Raw genomic sequence first — 23482 nt, 5'->3', positions numbered from 1 at the left:
TCTTCATCTTTGGTATTTTGTGACTATCGTAAAATGGAAAGATCATGTAATAAATATTAATAATAATGTATTTATGGTTACCATATTAAAACAATGTATTAGCTAGAATTACGTATATTTATTTTTTTCATGGATTTGATTTCTGCACAAATTATGCATGACCAAATGCACTCTTGTATTGAAATCCAACCAACTAGAGCCTTAACAGTTCGATAAAAATTAAAAATAAGAAATCAATTAATTACATCAACGCTCAAACGACACAAATTTTTGGGTTGGCGTTTGGTACACAACGCTCAAACGACACAAATTTTGGGGTTTTGTGAGAGAGAGGTAGAGAAAAGGGGAGGAGGGAGAGACGTTTCGGGGTCTTTTTCCCACTATATCCACTTTTTGCAAAATGCCCAAAAGCTGACTAGGTTCCACATGACTTCAAAATGTCCAGGTGTGCTTAATTTTGACTACGCGTGGTCTAAAGATAAAAAAAATAAAGGAACAAACCAACCATAAAAAAGAGTCTTCTTAGCTATTTTTAACTTGTTTGACTTTCCTATTTCTACTTTCTTAATCTTTAAATTTCTATCAATATTTTAACTTTATTTTTCTTACTATCTTATTTGACATTTGTCAATTTTCGTATTTGTATTTGTATTGTATTCGTTGAACTGACTCGTTTTGTCATTTCAATGTATTTGTTTTTGAAAGTTAGCAATTTATATCATGTTCAATGATTTAAAGTTCGTTTATGTTCACTTTCTATTCATATTTTTCAATTAACGAATCTCTAAGCCTTTAAATTTTATAAAATAATAATCAAGGTTTAAAAGTATTCGTGCATAAAGCGTAAACAATCTAAAAATATTAAAGATATAATAAGTTTTAATTCAGTTAAGTGTATTTATAAAGTTCAAGGTTCAATGAGTAATTATGGTTTAAAAACATATTTAAAGGTTTAATAAGTTTAGGGGTTAAATGTAACATCTGTATTCCAAATATAATATAATAATAAAAACCCACCAGCCTCCCTTCTGTAACAAATCGGGTTTCGAACTAATATTTTATATACGTTATCCGACCTACTTTTATACTCAGGAAGTTTTACCAATAAATATCACGTCATTCGAGTAAATATTATTATTAATACTATTAATTATTATTATACTATTTCTTAATTATTTATATAGTATATAACTATATCTTTCAAGTTATGGCGATTTTAACCCCTAAACATAAGTTTTAACCCACTTTGTATTCAATCAATAACTTTAGGGGCTATTCTGCAAATATGATATATTAATATATTATAATATTATAAACCAAATACCCGTTAACCCATAACCAGTTTTACACCCAAACCCGTAACCCGTTAATGTTTCTTGATCCTTAATCTTCGTACTAAAATCAAAGTATATTATCTAGATCGTTTCCTATGCTTATTACGACTCCACCGACGAAGTTAATTAGGAAATTATAATCTGCAAGATATGAATTAACGTTTTATATAAACCGGCTTTATTAATTTACGGAGAGACGATCTTGAACTCGTAATAACACAATTAATCTGACCTGCACTACTGTAACACCCCGACCAAAGGCGGATTATACATCGGGGCGCCACATATTGTTTCATTACTCGTGACACTATTGGGTGTCAATATTTAATAAATACATTCATTCGCGCACGCGCAAAGTAAACAAGATAACATAAATCATCATAAATCAATATATTATAAAACAAAATATTCGCACAACAATAACTTGTCTTGATACATTTTAATCTAGGTCCAAAAGTAAAAACGTCCTACGTGTCCACAAGCTCCAAATATAGCTACAGCAAACCTGAACATGTGTTAAAATAAACGTCAAACACTTGCGTGTTGGTGAGAAATCAAGTTTAATAGATAATAATAGATAACAATAAATCTGCGCGCAACACGTGTATGTCTGGTGTTTAACAAGGGTGCAATCAGATTGTGATCAAGCCTAAATAGATCATAGCTCATAGTTCAATCCGTGCTCCCAATTGAGCACAAAAACGAGAAAACATCTGTGCAAGTGTAAACAAAGAAAACCGTAAACGATAGGTCTCCCGTGTTCATCTAATGGATCCATGAAAACTTCGGAATAGGCCGAACAAAGCGGTTAATGATACACACATACAAATAAACAGCCAAGTAAACGTCCTCAACACATGGGATACTGCGCGACTAAAGTTCATAAACCAGTTTAAGACTCAAGTTTGTACGAACACATGAACATCCCAAAACATTAAAAATAAAAAGGGATTAGATACGAGATTACTCACTTGATAAACGATGCGGTGTAAGATAAAGCAAGAACCAACTTTAAACAAGCACAAGTTAACCTATAAGTAAGATTATTGTTTTATGATCTGTTTTAAGTCTTGATTATAAGTTAGCATAATTAATAAATAAATTATTATAATACATATTACCGGAAAAGCAGGGCAGAACAGGGAGGAAGACGGAGGCAGAGAGGAGGACAGCAGAGAGAGCAAGGAGGAGGTTAAATTAAGTGTTGGTGTGTTAGTGTTAAGAAAATAACATTATTATTTATAGAGAAACCCTAGGGAACACAATCCCTAGAAAAGGGGGAAAAGATCTCGAAAAGCAAAAGATTCCAAAAGCAAAAGATATCAAAAGATATGGCTGCTGCAGGGGGCAAGATAAAGCTGACAGGGAACAGAAAAAAAAAGGCATGGGCGGTTCAGATAAAGGTACTGGTCAGGCATGGAAAAGCAGATCTCAAAAGATAATGTCAGTCACTTTTTCTGCCAACCAATGGGGTTGGTACGCATGCTGCGCCGAAAGTAACTTTTCAGACATAAGATAGGTTAGGTCAACAGCTCAGAAGATAAGACAACACAAAAGTAACGGCTGGATTAAACAGAAGAAAGACAAGGGTTAAGCGTGAGAAGGCTAAGGCGCGCCGCGGGAAGAATCACATTTCTTAGCGCGCCGTGGGAGGAACTACAATTCCTAGCGCGCCGCGGGAAGAACTATAATTCTTCGCGCGTCGAGGGATGAACTACGATTCTTAGCGCGCTGCGAGAAGAACTACAAATCCTTAGCGCGTCGCGGGAAGAACTACCGTTCTTCGCGCGCTGCGAGAAGAATTGCAATTCTTAGCGCGCTGCGAGAAGAGTTTGTCTTGCGTATCGCTGGAACAGATGGTCTTCACGCAGGCTTCCTTGAAAGGAGTCTGGCGCGTGGAGCTGCGCAGACAACCTTAGGCGGGAAGGAACAAAGGAAAAGCAAAGAGTTAGAAGAAAAAGAGGGAAACAAGGCTTAAGGGCGGGACGGCGACAAGAGGGAAAAGAAGGCGGAAAGAGAGAAGAAGAGGGACGGGACGGCGGAAAGAAAGAGAAAAAAAGAGGCGGGAAGGAAAATATATTATTATTATTAAAAGTAAAATATAAGTATAAATAAATATTAAATCATAAAAGAAAGAGATCGGGTCAGAGAAACGGGTACCTGGGTCGGGTCGGATCGGGGCAGATGTCACAGTCTCCCCTACTTTAAGAAATTTCGTCCCGAAATTTATCTCGAAGTAGGTTGCGCAGAGAACAGGTGCGGGTACTTGATCTTCATTTGATCTTCCCTTTCCCATGTAAACTCGGCTCCGCGCTTGGACTCCCAGCGAACCTTCACGATAGGGATGCGACTGCGCTTGGTTTGCTTAACCTCGCGATCCATAATCTCAACAGGCTTCTCAATGAAATGCATAGTTTCATCAACTTGAACTTCATCAAGTGGAATGTGAAGGTTCTCGTCAGCTAAACACTTCTTGAGATTGGATACATGGAACGTTGGATGCACATTACTGAGCGCGGGCGGCAGGTCAATCTGTAGGCAACTTTTCCTACACGCGCGAGAATCTTAAATGGTCCAACATATCGAGGAGCAAGCTTACCTTTCTTCCCAAAGCGGACAACACCCTTCCAGGGCGCCACTTTGAGGAGAACAAGATCACCAACTTGAAATTCGAGAGGCTTTTGCCTGCGATCTGCGTAACTCTTCTGTCGGCTTCTGGCAGTCAGCAGATGATCACGGATCTTGGCGATTTTATCGGTTGTTTCTTGAACAAGTTGGGGTCCTGTGATTTGAGTTTCACCCACTTCGCTCCAACAGATCGGGGAGCGGCACTTACGACCGTAAAGTGCTTCAAATGGGGCCATACCGATACTGGAATGATAGCTGTTATTATAAGAGAACTCAATCAAAGGCAGATGCGAATCCCAATTACCTCCAAAATCAAGAACACTAGATCGGAGCATATCCTCAAGAGTTTGAATAGTTCGCTCAGACTGACCGTCAGTCTGAGGGTGATATGCCGTACTCATGTCCAAGCGAGTTCCTAGCGCAGATTGGAGAGATTTCCAAAAGCGAGATATAAAACGGCCATCGCGATCGGATATGATGCTCAAAGGAGTACCATGGCGGCAGACAATTTCCTTGACATAAAGCTGCGCGAGTTGCTCAACACGGTAGTTTTCACGAATGGGCAGAAAGTGAGCAGACTTAGTCAAACGATCCACTATTACCCAAATGCTATCATGTTTGCTTGCTGTCAAAGGTAACTTGGTAATAAAGTCCATCGCTACACATTCCCATTTCCACGTAGGAATTTCTGGTTGTTCGAGCAAACCAGATGGGCGTTGGTGTTCAGCTTTTACTTTAGAACAAGTCAGGCATTTAGCTACGAACACAGCAATATCCTTTTTCATACCGGGCCACCAATAAGTAATGCGCAAATCCTTGTACATCTTATCAGCGCCGGGATGAATAGAATACCGAGATTTATGCGCTTCACTCAGGATATCAGCGCGAAGATTCTCATCAAAGGGAATCCAGATGCGATTGAGATAGCAGAGAATTCCACTCAGATTAGGCACAAAATGTGCTTCCGCGCCACACGCTAACTCGGCGCGAAGGTTACCATTACTGAAGGATGCGCGCTGCGCGTCACGAATGCGCGATGCAAGGTTGCTTTGGATCGGCGCGAAGTGAAGCTGCGTGCGCGGCAAGATACAGTTAAGCTGGCAGGGTTTTCGGCTGAGCGCATCGGCTACCACATTAGCCTTACCAGGATGATACCGGATCTCACAATCGTAATCGCTGATGAGTTCGTTCCATCGGCGTTGCCTCATGTTAAGTTCCTTCTGATCAAAAATATGCTGAAGGCTTTTATGGTCAGTGTAGAGGATACACTTAGTACCATAAAGGTAGTGTCTCCAGATTTTCAAGGCAAAAACAACTGCACCAAGTTCGAGGTCGTGAGTTGTATAATTCTTCTCGTGAACCTTGAGTTGCCTTGATGCGTAAGCGATAACCTTGCCTCGTTGCATAAGAACACAACCGAGACCTTGGTTGGATGCATCGCAATACACGACAAAATTTTCATTACCCTCAGGTAGCGCAAGAACAGGAGCTTCACACAACAATCGCTTGAGCGTCAGAAAGGCTTCTTCTTGCTTCGAGCCCCAAATATACGGTTTACCTTTGTGCGTTAGAGCTGTTAAAGGCAAAGCGATCTTCGAGAAGTTCGAAATGAAGCGCCGGTAATAACCAGCTAAGCCCAGAAAGGAACGGATCTCAGAAGGAGTGGTCGGCGTAATCCAGTTCTTGATTGCTTCAATCTTGGATGGGTCGACATGAATACCCATCTTGTTTACAACATGACCAAGAAACTGTACTTCATCAGACCAGAATTCACACTTGGAAAGCTTGGCAAAGAGCTGCTCGGTTCTAAGCTTTTGCAATACCAATCGGAGATGTTGCTCATGCTCGGCCTTGGTCTTAGAATAAATCAGAACGTCATCGATAAACACAATCACGAATTTATCCAAGAAAGTCCTACACACCCGATTCATTAGATCCATGAAAACGGCGGGTGCGTTGGTTAAACCGAAGGACATGACCAAGAATTCAAAATGGCCATAACGAGTTCGAAAAGCAGTCTTCGGAACATCTTCATCTCAGATGCGCAACTGGTGATAGCCAGAGCGGAGATCAATCTTGGAAAAACAAGAGGCACCTTGGAGTTGGTCAAAGAGGTCGTCAATACGCGGTAAGGGATACCGGTTTTTAATGGTGAGTTTGTTCAACTCGCGGTAATCAATACACATGCGAAACGATCCATCTTTCTTTTTAACGAATAACACCGGAGCACCCCAGGGCGAAGAGCTAGGGCGAATGAATCCTTTAGCAGTCAACTCTTGAAGTTGGCTTGCCAATTGTTGCATCTCAGCGGGCGCAAGACGGTAAGGAGATTTAGCTACGGGGGAAGCACCAGGGACAAGATCAATACGGAACTCGACTTCACGAGCGGGAGGGATACCAGGAAGATCATCAGGAAAAACTTCAGGGAAATCACGCACAACAGGGATATCGCGAAGCTTCTTTTCTTCAGCAGGTTTAACCACATGTGCTAGAAATGCAATACACTTCTTCCGCATGAGTCTTTGGGCTTCGGCGCAAGACATAAGCTTAAGACCGCGGGAGGGTTTTTCGCCGTAGATATGAAGATCACCATTTTCTCGAGGTATGCGAATCATCTTCTTGGCGCAAATAACTTCGGCGCGATTATGCGTAAGCCAGTCCATACCAATGATAACATCAAAGCTTCCAAGAGGCATGGGGATGAGGTCGATTAGAAAATCGTTTTCGTTAAGGTTAAGCGTACAATCCTTGATCACAGAGTTTATTAAAATAGTTTCACCATTAGCCAATTCAACTGAAAAATCTTCTTTTAAGTTAACGCGCGGTCGCGCAAGCTTCTGCTCAAACGCGCGAGAGATAAAACTTCGATCGGCGCCAGTATCAAAAAGTACAGAAGCATAAAATCCGTTAAGCGAAAATGTACCATTAACTACGTCATTATTCGCTTGCGCTTGGTGCGCGGTTATGTTAAAAGCTCGTCCGCGTGTTACTTGGTTCGAAATCTGGTTCACCGGATTCGCTTGCGTAATCTGAACTTGTAGTCTCGGGCACGCGTTCCGGAAATGACTGGGATCACCACAGTTAAAGCACGACCTGGGTCGTGGGTTTTGGTAGGTTGGTTGTGGGTTCTGCGGGTAGACTGGTGGTGTTGGCGCAATTGGATTGGCGGGAGGGACTCTACAGTATTCGGCAGAGTGACCAACGCGGCCACATCGGTTACATTGTCGACACGGGGTTTGGGTTGGGTGGTGAAGTCTACAGGTTGGGCAAAAGGGTTGATTTCCTGTGTAAGGTTTCTTAGGTGGCGGGGCAGGGAGTGCGGGATTGGTTAAGGCATAGTTATGGACTACAGGAGGTGTTGGGTAGGCTGTCAGTGGGTTAGGCGTGTAAACTGGAGGTTGGTAGATGGGTTGCTGGACAATGGGCGGGTTGGTAAGCGCATAGGCTTTGCGCCTGCGCTTGAGGTTGTTACGGTTAGAGGGTTCAGGTTTGGTTTCTGTTGGTTCAGGGGCAGTCTTGGTGAGTTTGGTCTTCTCAGTTCCCCGCAGGAACAGGGTTCCTGTTCTGACATGGTTGTCGCTGAGCACAGCGGCCAACTCGATGGCGTCAGAGAGGGTAACTGGGTTTCTGGCCCATACAGAATCTTGAATTTCCATGGGGAGACCCCAAGGAATTTCTCTATGGCTCGGCGGGAAGGGGTAACAAGGTGAGGGACAAGCAGGCTTAGTTCATGGAAACGCGTCGCGTACTCGCGCGCTTCACCGCTGTATTGCTTAAGATTCCAAAATTCCTCCTCCAGGCGCTTAACTTCGTTGGGAGGGCAGAATTCTCGCGTCAGAATTTCCTTGAATTCCTCCCAGAGCATGCTAGAAGCAGTTTCTGCGCCACGCGCATGAGCTACTCCATTCCACCATGTAAGCGCTCTAGATTCCAGGACACTGGAAGCATACAGGGTTCGTCTGTCTGAGGGGCATTGGGTGTGGAGGAAAGTGTTTTCAATTTTCTCAAGCCACTGGAGCATCACGGTGGCTCCTTCAAGGCCTGTGAACTTTGGAGGGTTACCCGCATTGAAGGATTTAATGTTGTAACCGGAGGTGTTGGTATTGTTTTGGCTCAAAGCTTGGGCTATTGCGGTGGCCATTTCCTGGGAACGTTGCTGCGAACGTCTGTGCGCGGCTTCTTTCTTCTTGAGATGGTGAGCTGATAGCGGAGGCATTCTATAAAAGTTTTAATTTTAGTTAATATCTTGGTTTTAGCGCAAAGTATGTCATCGTAAAGCTTGTTTCGCGAAGTTAGTTACTGTCAAAAGTTAAAGTAAAATAAATGACCCTAAATGCAGACTTAATAAAGGTAACAAATTCGAATCAGAAATCGACAATTCATGTATCACCATGACTTTCCGAATTCCCAATTTAAAATATACGAGCAAACGAGTATTGGAGATTGACGATTCATGTATCACCATGACTTTTCAATCTTCAATATAAAATATACAAGAAAATGAGTATTGGAGGTTGACAATTCATGTATCACCATGACTTTTCAAGTCTCCAACCTCAGAACATAATCGTAAATGGAAATTGAAAATCAACTATTCATGTACCACCATGACTTTTCGGATTTTCAAATCCAACAAACGAATATGTAAGTAAAATCAATAAAAATCGAAATTCAACAAAAATCGAAATATCGCGAAATAAAACATAAAATCATATACTTCGCAGGCGCGGGCATATTCATAAATAACGAGTAATTAACAATAAGCGTGCAAACATGAGATTTCTCTCATGCGCGAGAAGGGACTCTTAGGTATTCTAGGCCGTTACGTCTAACCACCTATCCTAAAGTCAACGAGCTCTGATACCAATCTGTAACACCCCGACCAAAGGCGGATTATACATCGGGGCGCCACATATTGTTTCATTACTCGTGACACTATTGGGTGTCAATATTTAATAAATACATTCATTCGCGCACGCGCAAAGTAAACAAGATAACATAAATCATCATAAATCAATATATTATAAAACAAAATATTCGAACAACAATAACTTGTCTTGATACATTTTAATCTAGGTCCAAAAGTAAAAACGTCCTACGTGTCCACAAGCTCCAAATGTAGCTACAGCAAACCTGAACATGTGTTAAAATAAACGTCAAACACTTGCGTGTTGGTGAGAAATCAAGTTTAATAGATAATAATAGATAACAATAAATCTGCGCGCAACACGTGTATGTCTGGTGTTTAACAAGGGTGCAATCAGATTGTGATCAAGCCTAAATAGATCATAGCTCATAGTTCAATCCGTGCTCCCAATTGAGCACAAAAACGAGAAAACATCTGTGCAAGTGTAAACAAAGAAAACCGTAAACGATAGGTCTCCCGTGTTCATCTAATGGATCCATGAAAACTTCGGAATAGGCCGAACAAAGCGGTTAATGATACACACATACAAATAAACAGCCAAGTAAACGTCCTCAACACATGGGATACTGCGCGACTAAAGTTCATAAACCAGTTTAAGACTCAAGTTTGTACGAACACATGAACATCCCAAAACATTAAAAATAAAAAGGGATTAGATACGAGATTACTCACTTGATAAACGATGCGGTGTAAGATAAAGCAAGAACCAACTTTAAACAAGCACAAGTTAACCTATAAGTAAGATTATTGTTTTAATGATCTGTTTTAAGTCTTGATTATAAGTTAGCATAATTAATAAGTAAATTATTATAATACATATTACCGGAAAAGCAGGGCAGAACAGGGAGGAAGACGGAGGCAGAGAGGAGGACGGCAGAGAGAGCAAGGAGGAGGTTAAATTAAGTGTTGGTGTGTGTAGTGTTAAGAAAATAACATTATTATTTATAGAGAAACCCTAGGGAACACAATCCCTAGAAAAGGGGGAAAAGATCTCGAAAAGCAAAAGATTCCAAAAGCAAAAGATATCAAAAGATATGGTTGCTGCAGGGGGCAAGATAAAGCTGACAGGGAACAGAAAAAAAAGGCATGAGCGGTTCAGATAAAGGTACTGGTCAGGCATGGAAAAGCAGATCTCAAAAGATAATGTCAGTCACTTTTTCTGCCAACCAATGGGGTTGGTGCGCATGCTGCGCCGAAAGTAACTTTTCAGACATAAGATAGGTTAGGTCAACAGCTCAGAAGATAAGACAACACAAAAGTAACGGCTGGATTAAACAGAAGAAAGACAAGGGTTAAGCGCGAGAAGGCTAAGGCGCGCCGCGGGAAGAATCACATTTCTTAGCGCGCCGCGGGAGGAACTACAATTCCTAGCGCGCCGCGGGAAGAACTATAATTCTTCGCGCGTCGAGGGATGAACTACGATTCTTAGCGCGCTGCGAGAAGAACTACAAATCCTTAGCGCGTCGCGGGAAGAACTACCGTTCTTCGCGCGCTGCGAGAAGAATTACAATTCTTAGCGCGCTGCGAGAAGAGTTCGTCTTGCGTATCGCTGGAACAGATGGTCTTCACGCAGGCTTCCTTGAAAGGAGTCTGGCGCGTGGAGCTGCGCAGACAACCTTAGGCGGGAAGGAACAAAGGACAAGCAAAGAGTTAGAAGAAAAAGAGGGAAACAAGGCTTAAGGGCGGGACGGCGACAAGAGGGAAAAGAAGGCGGAAAGAGAGAAGAAGAGGGACGGGACGGCGGAAAGAAAGAGAGAAAAAGAGGCGGGAAGGAAAATATATTATTATTATTAAAAGTAAAATATAAGTATAAATAAATATTAAATCATAAAAGAAAGAGATCGGGTCAGAGAAACGGGTACCTGGGTCGGGTCGGATCGGGGCAGATGTCACAACTACCATCTTTCTCTCGCGAACCGTAACCCCAACCCTAAATAAATGCCTTGTATCAGTTTCTAATGGACGATATTAGTTCGTGTTTCGTATGTTCTGCTTCAATCAAATTGACCATCAATACCTAATTGTATCAGGTAATTAAATAGTGTAACAAGTTCCTTTTTTACCATACTTTAATAACCCCGTGGTTGATTAAACTAATATACTCGGGATTAATCGATTGTCCATCTAGGGTTTATAGTTTATTTGAGTTAAATCAGTTATCCTACTTACTATTTTGTTTCCAGTTTATAACTATCTGATATGCTACAACAGATGGTTTGTGTGTGAGTTAAGAACATGGTGGTCACGGGTTCAAACCCGGCCACCGATATTTTAGATATTATTTTTATTAGTTTTTTTTATTTATCATTATAATTAATTATAAGTAAATGCTAAATTAATATTACTTATTGAATAAATATTATTTTATTAAAAACCGATAGAGTTTATATTTCTTGTCAAGTCTCGTTAAACGCTTTTGTTTACGTATATATACATATATGTATATATATATTATATACATACATACATATAAATATGTATTTAAGAATATTTTAATAATAATAAACCATCGTTAATTTTATAAAAACCTGAACATCACTATTGACGTTCTCGTCGTTAATCGTTTTTACAAATTCTTTATATTTATACATATTATATATATGAATTTTTTTAAGCAAAAATATAATTAAAGGTGTATCTCACTTTATAATTAATTTAATTTGTATATTTAATTTATATTCTATTTTTTCAAGCATATTTTATATTAATTAAATTATTTAAGTATTTATTATATATTATATCATGGGTAATTATTGAGGAATTTATAATTAATAAGACTATTAATAACAATAACGGTAGAGATTAATCAATCAATCAATAATCATCCTAATCCCCAAATATAATTCAAATCACATCGAAATCTTAATTCATTAAATCATGTTATATCTCTTATAATTAATTTAATATTATATTATTTAACTAGAAATCCTTGACGGTATATCCCGAAGGGTTCATCTCTCTAATCATCTTCATTTGTATTTCGTTCATCTGATCAGGTGAATATTTCACTCTCCTCTTTTACTTATTTTAACCGTTTTGGGGACATATGCGTTCGTATATATTTTTATATTATATATTACTCAACCGCAACTGTTTATCCTTATGTGTTTATCGGTTTGCCTAACTTGCTATTTGCTTACTTGCTTTGTTTGAATGCTACTTGCTTATTTTGGCAACCGATGTCCATTTTATGGCACAGTTTAGTCCTTGCTTGGTAACCAATGTCCATTTATATGGATTGGTTGAGCCCTTTCTTTATGATTGATTTCTTTATGGTTGATTTCTTTATGGCTTGCTTCCTTTATAATTGTTTGATTGTTATGTGCTATGGCTTATCTGTATATCTCACAAGAACAGTTTGCACTTTTCTTATTATTATATAGTGTCTCAAATCCGGTGTTATACTCACTCAAACTTGTGTTGACAAACTATATTATTTTCAACGCATATGCAGGTTATCGTGTGACGTGATTATCAAGATTGTTTGAAACTACTTAGGATGCATGTTAGAGAAAAGATACAAGAACTTAATTTTGGATGTTTAATATAATTGTTTATTTATAACTTTGATGTACATGAATATTTGTTTGAAATTATTAAATAGATATTAAAACTTATAATGTTGCTTGATAGTAACCTTAGAAAAGTTGTGAGCAATTAGTTCGCCCCCGCATTTCTGCCTTAGGTTGGGGTGTGACAAATTGGTATCAGAGCCGAAGGTTTAAGATAGGTCGTTAGTGGTGTCTTAGTAACATGCTTAGGAACCCCACACGTGCTTATTTGTTTACCTAATGTGTTCTATTTGATTGTTTATAGCTTACGTAATTACTTGTTAGATTTAGTATTTGTGTAACTGTTTAATTAATTGTTTATTTTATTTGTCATTCACACACACACAACTCCGAAGCTATGCTTTACTCGAAAAATATTTTATTACTCCGAGACTATTTCTCATTCTCAAAATATTTTTATAACTCCGGGGCTATGCCTTAATCTTAAAAATATTTCTATTTAATTTTTTTTAGATTGTCTATTATTCCCGGAAAATTCCATGAGAATTTCCTAACTTTGTTTTTGCTCTTTTGCATTTAAAACTAGGGAGTGTGACAAGATTCCCCACCATAGTGGAAATTGTCATGCGACCGACACTTTAAGCGTTTAACGAAATCGACTAAACGGTTACACCATTTATTGTGTTTTATTGTTTTTAAAATGTCTAGTCGGGTGTAAAACCCATGGGACGCCATAGACACGCCAACTGTACATTTAGACAATTTGTTATATTTGCGATATTTTGTTGGAACATTATCATCCGTGGTGATACACGAGATGTTTCAACTACTTATGCTTGAGTTCGTTTATTCGTTATTTAGTTTGGTCGGTCAAATCGCCATGTAACGCTCATGGGCTGACAAACTTAATTGACTCGTTAAATTCGTTAATTAAGTTGGGTCATTCAAATGGCCATGTAACGCTCATGGGAGACCAACTTACACATTTGTTTTGGTATGCTAATAACTTGGGAAAACAAAATGCCATGGAAAGCTCATGGGAAACCCAACACCTCGAAGAACATTCGTCATTCGTTTATTTGTTAGTTTAATTGATTTTATGCGAAATGATTTATGATTTGATCTAATTATTTAATTATTCTATTATTATATTGTTCAGTTACTCAATTATTCACTTATTAAATCTCTTTGGAATCAAGATTTATTGATTCGAACTATTCATACACTCAAAACATTTTTATTCTTCTGATCGGATACAAACTCTTCATTCATCAAGACTCAGTTATCACGAGCCAATCAAAACAATTTACGATCTATTATTGAAATTGGTTTTCAACTATTCATCTTATCACGTTATTATAATATCAATACCTCAAGTAATTTAAATGATATAGCATAATCTAATACTCATGATATCATATACATAAACTATTAAATGTATTTCAAGTATTCAACTTCAAATTTTAGTTTGTTAAAACATGTTAAACTTTGATAAAATTCCTTCACTCATCAAATTAACTCATTGATTATTAATTTGGATTCTAACTTATCCTTAAGTTATAAATAAACATCAGTATGACATATTTAAGTTCCGTTTAACACAAGGACTCTTATGGGATTTGCGCAACTATCCAATCTTTTCATTAAATCACACATTTATTAATCATAGAATGTTTTTCTCAACATCAAACAACATCAATCATTTATTTGCTATAACTGCCTCATGCCTACATGTTAGTCAAAGAGATAGCTCATGTGATATCTAAAATCTAAACTCGATTTCCAAAACATAAATGCAATCAATTCAATCTTGTTCATTAACTTCTTCGCTAATAAATTTAATTCATCTACCCCTACCCATTCTCATAACAACAACAGTAACAAAAGCGAGCCTAAAACACCAACTATATATGTCAAGAAAATAAACAATCAATCATAACAAAAATCATAGCGCCTATAACAAGAAACTCTACGCCAAAATTCACTCAATATGCCTCACTTGCCATCACTATTCAATTTAACCCTCATATTGTTTTGTACCTAATAATCGTTCGGCTGTTTTGTTAATACTTGCCACGTACCACAACAATCTTTGCCGTCTAATTCAAAACCCCATGCCACGACGTTTGCTCAAACTTTATGCCCCGTCACATGTAATTGCTGCAACCATGGAAATTCTAATTATCTACGCCATGTGTGTTCTCGATTCGATCATGATCATCAAGCTCTAGAATTCCAAACTTATTATATTAAACCCTACTTTGCAATCTAATCAAAATGTTTTCATCTCTAGTAATTTATTAATTTTAAGTGATTATGCTTATACATAAAATCTATCTTTTCAAAGACAACTGGTTGCAAAAGTATCCTTTCAAAAGATGTTTAATTTTAACATAAAAATTTAAATCATTTTTAGCAATATTTTACATAATGACTATCTTCTATTTATAACCAAAATGTATTAAGATTCTTATTTTCTCTAAGAATCATGTCTTTTAAATGTTTTGTAATCCACACGATGGGACACGTTATGTGGACCATCCGACGATCTAAGTAATTATGGATACATACGTAATTACTAAAGTCCTCGCATGGAAATCATAATGCGTGCAATTGTGTGTCATAATATAGGATCGAAAATAGCTGAGATAATGGTACAAATGTGAAGATGATAAGGACATGGTGGATACACCGCTGGTAGATCCTATATATAAGTGTCATTATCGGATTTTCATTTGGAGCGTTGTTTTGACTATATTTAAAGTTATGTGTTATGATAAATTTTGAAACTATATTTAACATTTTCCTTTCCTCAAAATCTAATGGGGTTGTTATAGTATTCTTTAATTTCGAGACGAAATTCCCTAAAGTTGGGGAGACTGCAACAACTCGGGTTTTCGAACTAATATTTTATATCCGTTATCCGACCTACTTTTATACTCAGGAAGTTTTACCAATAAATACCACGTCATTCGAGTAAATGTTATTATTAATACTATTAATTATTATTATACTATTGCTTAATTATTTATGTAGTATATAACTATATCTTTCAAGTTATGGCGATTTTAACCCCTAAACATAAGTTTTAACCCACTTTGTATTCAATCAATAACTTTAGGGGCTATTCTGCAAATATGATATATTAATATATTATAATATTATAAACCAAATACCCGTTAACCCATAACCAGTTTTACATCCAAACCCGTAACCCGTTAATGTTTCTTGATCCTTAATCTTCACACTAAAATCAAAGTTTATTCTCTAGATCGTTTCCTATGCTTATTACGACTCCACCGACGAAGTTAATTAGGAAATTATAATCTGCAAGATATGAATTAACGTTTTATACAAACCAGCTTTATTAATTTACGGACAGACGATCTTGAACTCGTAATAACCCAATTAGTCTGACCTGCACTACCATCTTTCTCTCACGAACCTAACCCCAACACTAATTGCCTTGTATCAGTTTCTAATGGATGATATTAGTTCGTGTTTCATCGGTTCTGCTTCAATCAAATTGACCATCAATACCTAATCGTATCAGGTAATTAAATAGTGTAACAAGTTCCTCTTTTACCATACTTTAATAACCTTATGGTTGATTAAACTTATATACGCGGGATTAATCGATTGTCTATCTATGGTTTATAGTTTATTTGAGTTAAATCAGTTATCATACTTACTATTTTGTTTCCAGTTTATAACTATCTGACATGCTACAACAGATGGTTTGTGTGTGAGCTTAGAACATGGTGGTCACGGGTTCAAACCCGGCCACCGATATTTTAGATATTATTTTTATTAGTTTTCTTATTAATCATTATAATTAATTATAAGTAATTGCTAAATTAATATTACTTATTGTATAAATATTATTTTATTAAAAACCGATAGAGTTTATATTTCTTGTCAAGTCTCGTTAAACGCTTTTGTTTACGTATTTATACATATACGTATATATATTATATACATACAAACATATATATATATATATGTATTTAAGAATATTTTAATAATAATAAACCATCGTTAATTTTATAAAAACCTGAACATCACTATTGACGTTCTCGTCGTTAATCGTTTTTACAAATTCTTTATATTTATACATATTATATATATGAATTTTTTTTAGCAAAAACATAATTAAAGGTGTATCTCACTTTATAATTAATTTAATTTGTATATTTAATTTATATTCTATTTTTTCAAGCATATCTTATATTAATTAAATTATTTAAGTATTTAATTATATATTATATCATGGGTAATTATTGAGGAATTTATAATTAATAAGACTATTAATAACAATAAAGGTAGAGATTAATCAATCAATCAATAATCATCCTAATCCCCAAATATAATTCAAATCACATCGAAATCTTAATTCATTAAATCATGTTATATCTCTTATAATTAATTTAATATTATATTATTTAACTAGAAATCTTGACGGTATATCCCGAAGGGTTCATCTCTCTCATCATCTTCATTTGTATTTCGTTCATCTGATCTGGTGAATATTTCACTCCCCTCTTTTACTTATTTTAACCGTTTTGGGGACATATGCGTTCGTATATATTTTTATATTATATATTACTCAACCGCAACTGTTTATCCTTGTGTGTTTATCGGTTTGCCTAACTTGCTATTTGCTTACTTGCTTTGTTTGAATGCTACTTGCTTATTTCGGCAACCGATGTCCATTTTATGGCACGGTTTAGTCCTTGCTTGGTAACCACTGTCCATTTATATGGATTCGTTGAGCCCTTTCTTTATGGTTGATTTCTTTTTTGGTTGATTTCTTTATAATTGTTTGACTGTTATGTGCTATGGCTTATCGGTATATCTCACAGGAACAGTTTGCGCTTTTCTTATTATTATTATATAGTGTCTCAAATCTGGTGATATACTCACTCAACCTTGTGTTGACAAACTATATTATTTTCAACGCATATGCAGGTTATCGTGTGACATGATTATCAGATTGTTTGAAGCTACTTAGGATGCATGTTAGAGAAAAGATACAAGAACTTAATTTTGGATGTTTAATGTAATTGTTTATTTATAACTTTGATGTACATGAATATTTGTTTGAAATTATTAAATAGATATTAAAACTTATAATGTTGCTTGATAGTAACCTTAGAAAAGCTGTGAGCAATCAGTTCGCCCCGACATTTCCGCCGTAGGTTGGGGTGTGACACCTTCCCATTTCCCCCGTTGCTCATGCTACCAGTCGCCGGCGGCAGCGCATTATTCGGGCAACCCTTAAAACCGTCTCTTTAACCTTCATTAATGATTATTTTTTTACCAAACGACTTCTCTACTATTACTAAACATTATTATGTAATTTATTTCGTCGTTTATAATCTAATTAACTCGTATTAATTCACTAAACCGTCGGATTATATTAGAATATCAATAACTCGTATTAAACATTAAACCATCCAATTGAAACTATAAATAAGATGCTAATCATAGTCTAAACCTGCTGCAAACATATAATTTCATAAACAAACACTCTTTATAATCCAATCGTTTGTCGAAGTTTTACTCCGGCCAAGCAACGTTTACCCACATTCCAGCACCAAATCAAGTAAGTAAAATATGTATTCGTGTTGTTTTTGGCCGTCTAACAAAACTTTTAATATAAAACAAGCAAACATGGAACGGATTTTGAGAATTGAATCTAGGGATTGTTAGGATGATAATGAACATGAGACATATTATATATATGTTTTTTGTTTCTGATTTCACAACACAAAAACAGTTAGGTCTGGTGGTTATGTACATTGGCTGTGGTCATGGAGACCCAGGTTCGAACCCGGGTCACTGCATATCCATTTTGTATTTTTTAACCATGTTTATTAATTATAATAAATTATATATATGTTTATAAAATGTTTATAAAATAAATACAATCATTTTATAGTTAAATAAAAGTTGTTTTAGAATACCTTAGCATTTTCATTCTAGAATCAAACTTTTACAAATCCGAAGCGTTCGTTAAAACTTGTAAAATATTTATTTAAATATATATATATAATAACGTTGTAATTTTATAAATTCTAAAGCGACAAATGTAACATCCCGAAATTTCTATGAATATTATAATTAAATAAATTAATATCAGTGGGAAAGTTTACTCGGGTTAGTCAGAAAATAATTAATAGAGTAGAAGCTAGTATGGGTCGGGCTAGTGTTGGGTAATGGATATGGGTTATGGAATTGGGAAGGAAGGAAGAGGCCATGGGCTTAAGCCCATGATCCATAATTATATAAACCTTAATCCCCATTTTCCATTCATTTCACACATAATCCATACACCACCAAAACACACACTTAGCTCTCTCTCATCCTACTCTCTCTCTCTAGCCGAAATCAAGAGGAAGAAGAAGGATAATCAATTTCTGACCCGAGGTAATGATAGTTTCATATTGTACGAGCCTAAAACGTTAGTTATAGTCGCGTAACGACGAGCCGACACCGTTAAACTGTTTAAATCACAAGATCTAGGTGGAATCGGGTATAAACCGGACTTAAGATGAGTTTAGGGATCACCCTAGCTCAAATCTGGATCAAACGGGATGAAAAACGATGAAAACGGTGGAAGAACGAGTGAGATCTCGTTTTTCCGGCGAAAACGCGGTTTTCCGGCGATGACGGCGCCGGAAAGGCGGCGCCGGAAAAGATAAAGGTGTCAGGGAATGCTCCCTGACCTAACCCTAGTTCGCTAAGGAAACTTAGAGAACTAGAGGGTGATTCGTTAGCTAGTTCGCAAAGGAAACTTAGAGAACTAGAGGGTGATTCGTTAGCTAGTTCGCTAAGAAAACTTATAGAACTAGAGGGTGATTCTTTAGCTAGTTCGCTATGGGAGCTTAGCGAATCAGAGGGTGATTCGTTAGCTAGTTCGTTATGGGAGCTTAGCGAATCAGAGGGTGATTCGTTAGCTAGTTCGTTATGGGAGCTTAGCGAATCAGAGGATGATTCTTTAGCTAGTTCGTTATGGGAGCTTAGCGAATCAGAGGGTGATTCGTTAGCTAGTTCGTTATGGGAGCTTAGCGAATCAGAGGATGATTCTTTACCCAATTCGTTAAGGGCAAAGTAACGAACTAAGAGTTTAATATAAAGACAGAATGGTCCCTGGACTTAGGAAAGAATTATATAATTACATAACAGCCCTTGGAGTTTGGCAGTTTATGAAAGATACCTTTAAAGGTTAATGAGTAACGATTAACTAACCAGGTAATGATTTAATGAAGTAAAACAGCTTAGACGTGTAAGACTAATTAAGTAGCAATGAGATGACTAGAGCGGTACTTAATACTGTAATTATTAAACAGTTAGACGTGCACAGCACAAGAAGGAGTAACCGTTAGCAGAAGAAGTAACCGAGTTCAGGTGAGTTTCTAGCCCCATTTCCTTGTTATGTTTTCGGGGCTGTGTGCATACTCGATGTGAAGTGTGAATACACTTACCTTAAGTGGTAAGTGTATGCTATAGATGTTATACGAGGTAGCTATTATGTAATACTTGTCGGTACGTGAAAGATCTTCGGATATTGCACGCATTGCCAAGGATAGTGATTGCCAAGTGGTTATTAGTGTGTATGAGTGCTATGATGTGACTTGCTTATTATGTAAATGATATGAAGCGTGTTGTAGACAAGTAGAGGTAGAGCGTGTTAGAAGTGGCAAGAGTGTAGTAAGAGTGTTAATGGCATGACGATAGTACGTGGTAGGGTAAGCCTATACGTGACTACGTCATTAAAGTGGCAAAGTGGCATAACGTTATACGTTGTTAAAACGGCAAAGTGGCAAAGTGGCATAACGTTATACGTTATTAAAGTGGCAATGTGGCAAGGTGGTAGGTGTAAATAAGAAGCTAAGTGGTAAGGTAAGCAGGTTAGATAGTGGACTACGTGTCTTCGGATACGTATATGATGCATGTAGTGGTTGTATGATAAGTTGCTTGATTAACTAGAACTCACTCAGCGTAGCTGACTTTTAGTATGCACGCAGGTGATCAAACCAAAGAACTAGCATGAGGATGGCACATGGCATGGATTGAACGGCTGGCATCTTAAGATGGAAGAAAAGATGTTTTAAATATAATGATTTGTTTTATAGTATCAAAGAAGAGATTGAATGTTTTGTTTCGAATGCTTCAAGTAAACGTTTCCGCGAAAGTTTTAATTTACTCTGATTGCAAGAACTGTGTTTATGAGTAAATCCGACGCTAAAGTAGGGCTACCGGTTCGGGGCCTTACAAGTTGGTATCAGAGCATAATTTCGAGAGATTTAAGCATCCTATATGCTTAGACTCGAACAGAGAATGGGATTAAAGTAAGAAAAGAAAGAATATGCCAGTTCAAGATAGCCATGTGTCACTCAAGCAAGCTCTGTAAGAGTAAAGAGTATGGTAAATAATGTATGTTAATGTTAGCTTAATTGCTAAATGAAGAATGAGCGTAGGTTAGGGATAGGATTAATTGATTTTGATTGATTAACTGTTTAAGAGTAGAAACCAGCACAAGTGAAATCATAAAGGGAAGTATTTTGAACCTGAGGAGCAATGCAAATAGTTAATTACACTTGATCAACGTCATTAACTACCTACCTTACGAATCACGTGCTAAATAATTCATCGAGTGATGATGTTTGTGTTTTCCCTTTTAGATTACGATGGCTGGAACGGGAGGAAATGTGGGAACGGGAGGTCGCACTGGACATCGTGGCAGGCCTCGTCGTGTCCAGCAACCTTCGGTGGAAACAGCTTCTAACACCGAAGATGAAGGAAGCGCAGCTAGAGGAGACTACAACAACAACGAAGAGGTTCAACTTAGCCCTGCAGTTCAAACAGCCATTGTTCAAGCTGTAGTTGTTGCTGTGAAGAACCTGAATCCCGAAAGATCTGCTGGAAGCCGTGAACGAACTGCTGAAGGGGCAGGTGGTGATGGTATGAAGGATGGGGAAGGAGAAAGACAGGCCTCGAGTGAGGATAAGTCTGTGAAGGTCGATGATAGGAAAAGAGGCCGAGATGGGTGCAACTATAAGTCCTTCAAAGGATGCGACCCGCCAAAGCTGACTGGGTTGGGAGACGCAATCGCTACTCTCCAGTGGATAACCACAATGGACAAGAAAATCCGAATTAGCGAATGCCGTCCCGACCAAGCAGTGGGTTATGCCACTTAGTCATTTGAAGATGAGGCCATGTACTGGTGGGAAACTGTGGAACAAAGGAAGACCCGAGAGGAGATTAAGGCCATTAGGTGGGATGACCTTAAGGAGTTAGTGATGAAAAGGTTCTGTGCTGATGCTGAGGTTGAGAGGGCCGAGATGAAATTTCTGAATTTGAAGGCGGACAATATGACACATCGTGAGTACACCACTGAATTCAACCGCATGTCTAGGCTGGTTCCTGACATGGTGAACACCGAGGCGAAACGGATCAAGTGCTACGTTAGAGGACTTCCTCAGAAGGTCCGCATGTTAGTCAGGGCCAACAAACCTGTTACCTTTGAGTCTGCGGTCGAGTTGGCGGAGATGGTCTATGTTGATCTGGCGGCGGATGATGTGGAAGTGGAAGATGAGGAAGAAGGGAAAGGAACTAAAAGAGCTGGGGATGTCGTGGAGCGTGCAGGGAGAAAGACACAGAAGATGGCAGGAAAGGAAGCATGTAAGGTGTGCGGGAAGATGCACTTGGGGGAATGCAAGGCTGGTCGAAATCAGTGCTACCGATGTGGGAGGAAGGGGCACATCTCCCGTGAATGCACCAAGGACCAGAAGTGTTACAAGTGTGGTATGTCAGGTCACATAGCTAGGGAGTGTGGAGAAGCCATGGCAGTGGGGGAAGGAAGAGGAGACGCGTGAAAGGATGGTCTATTAGCTGCTGAGGAGGTTGCAGGAGAATAAGTGGCATGTCACAGTTGTTTTATGTTTAGTAGTTAAAGAGTGTTTTATGTTACAGTTGAACCTATGTTTGTTTAGCAAGCTTGAATGATTTCCTTTTATGTTATGAAGTACTTGTGACTTCTTGTGATTTTGTATGAACGACCTATGATTTATCTTGAATGCGTGTTGGTTATGATAAATAGTTGTGTGAGGGTAAAGCGTCGCCTTAGGAGTTAGCGTTATTATATAAAACAAGGTTCCTCAGGAAGGTGAGATGAGACTTGGCACATTGAGGGCCTCATGGACAAGCTACCTTAATAGCTAAAACACATGATCACCGCTCGATGACTACAAGTCAGGAGTAAGAAGGATAACCCAGAAAGCAAAGGCGATTCAATAAAGTGTGTAAATATAAGAAGTTTTCCTTTTACAATGAATAAGCTAGGTTTCGGGGACAAAACCTCTTTAAGGAGGGAAGACTTGTAACATCCCGAAGTTTTTAAGAATATTATAATTAAATAAATTAATATCAGTGGGAAAGTTTACTCGGGTTAGTCGGAAAATAATTAAAAGAGTAGAAGCTAGTATGGGTCGGGCTAGTGTTGGGTAATGGATATGGGTTATGGACTTGGGAAGGAAGGAAGAGGCCTGGGCTTAAGCCTATGATCCGTAATTATATAAACCTTAATCCCCATTTTCCATTCATTTCACACATAATCCATACACCACCAAAACACACACTTAGCTCTCTCTCATCCTACTCTCTCTCTCTCTAGCCGAAATCAAGAGGAAGAAGAAGGATAATCGATTTCCGACCCGAGGTAATGATAGTTTAATATTGTACGAGCCTAAAACGTTAGTTATAGTCGCGTAACGACGAGCCGACACCGTTAAACCGTTTAAATCACAAGATCCGGGTGGAATCGGGTATAAACCGGACCTAAGATGAGTTTAGGGATCACCCTAGCTCAAATCTGGATCAAACGGGACGAAAAACGATGAAAACGGTGGAAGAACGAGTGAGATCTCGTTTTTCCGGCGAAAACGCGGTTTTCCGGCGATGACGGCGCCGGAAAGGCGGTGCCGGAAAAGATAAAGGTGTCAGGGAATGTTCCCTGACCTAACCCTAGTTCGCTAAGGAAACTTAGAGAACTAGAGGGTGATTCGTTAGCTAGTTCG

General features: G+C 38.0%; 1 long non-coding RNA gene across 1 annotated transcript; it reads right to left on the bottom strand.

Moving 5' to 3' along the window:
• Window positions 1-731: 731 nt before the first annotated feature.
• Window positions 732-18309, bottom strand: LOC143617403 (uncharacterized). The gene is made up of 2 exons (XR_013150825.1): window positions 17615-18309; window positions 732-1025 (listed from the first exon to the last, which is right to left on the bottom strand). It is a non-coding gene; the product is annotated as an uncharacterized LOC143617403 (long non-coding RNA).
• Window positions 18310-23482: the final 5173 nt, after the last annotated feature.

Source organism: Bidens hawaiensis, unplaced genomic scaffold (assembly GCF_021521415.1).
Source record: "Bidens hawaiensis isolate Kalapana, Puna unplaced genomic scaffold, B.hawaiensis_p1.1 tig00002323_1, whole genome shotgun sequence".
Classification (NCBI taxonomy): Eukaryota; Viridiplantae; Streptophyta; class Magnoliopsida; order Asterales; family Asteraceae; genus Bidens; species Bidens hawaiensis.
This window is presented reverse-complemented; position numbering and strand designations above follow the sequence as displayed.